Source organism: Arachis ipaensis, chromosome B04, assembly GCF_000816755.2.
Source record: "Arachis ipaensis cultivar K30076 chromosome B04, Araip1.1, whole genome shotgun sequence".
Lineage (NCBI taxonomy): Eukaryota > Viridiplantae > Streptophyta > Magnoliopsida > Fabales > Fabaceae > Arachis > Arachis ipaensis.
Genome location: NC_029788.2, coordinates 128,688,971 through 128,690,102, shown reverse-complemented (window position 1 = coordinate 128,690,102; position 1,132 = coordinate 128,688,971).

The following is a 1,132-nucleotide window of genomic DNA, read 5'->3' as shown; positions in this document are numbered from 1 at the left end:
AATATTTTAATAATTTTAGTCATTAATTTTAATTAAGAATAAATGACCATTTATATTTATAAAAGATGAAAACATCGACATATGTACTCATATTAGATCAAAACTAAACTTGTACTCACGCAAAATGCCTTCTGTGTGACAAAAGTACTCTGTCTTTACTCTTTAGAGAGTTGGAGTGGCACGTAAGGTACGGAAGGCATCTTTTGTGAGTACAAGCTTAGTTTCAACTTAATATGGGTACATATATTAACGTTTTCATTTTTCATGGATACAAATGGTCATTTATTCTTTTAATTAAAAAATATATAACATATATTAATTAAAATTAACATTAAAATAATTGAAATATCGGTATTTTTCGATACACTTGAAACTATTATATACGTTATTAGTTATTTATTACGTCGGCTCCACACTTATCCTTTACGTCATCATTTTCTGTTGACAGTTAATTAGTTGCAATGTTTTAGAAATCTTTTTTCTTTTATCAATTCCATCTTTTCAGATACTTTCTCTTATTAACATCCATTTTCATAAGCTTATTCTTTCTGTTTTTACAATCCTATCTTCTTCTTTTGTAGACTACCTTTTTCCCTTCAAATATTGTGTTCGATATTTTTTCAAACGATTTATATCTAAAATATTTTTTAAGCAAATAATCAACATTATTACCCTCTCATTTTAAACTCCATTAATATAATATAGATGATGAATATTTTCTTAGACTTTATTTTTTTCAATTTAGTAGATAAAATCTGCTTAAAAAATATATTCAAAACCTAATTTATATAATTCGATATTCTCCAGCCGTCATGATATTATATTCACTTAGAGAAACCAGTTTTAAATTTGCTTCTTTCTATCTCGGTGGTTTAATTTGAGCTCTCTAGACATTGTCATCGAACTACTTAACGAGTAAGTAATGACTAATGAGTAATGACTAATGAGTAATGACCGCTAATTTCAAAACTTTTGAATTTAACAAAGCATTTCAATTATGACTGGCAGTGCAAAATGAGAGCAACGTGCAATTACTATTCATGTATTAGTCCTTTTTCTCTTCTCAAAATTATTATTTATTATTATTAAAATAAATCACTTTTTTTTAACTAACAAATAACAAATAGTTGAC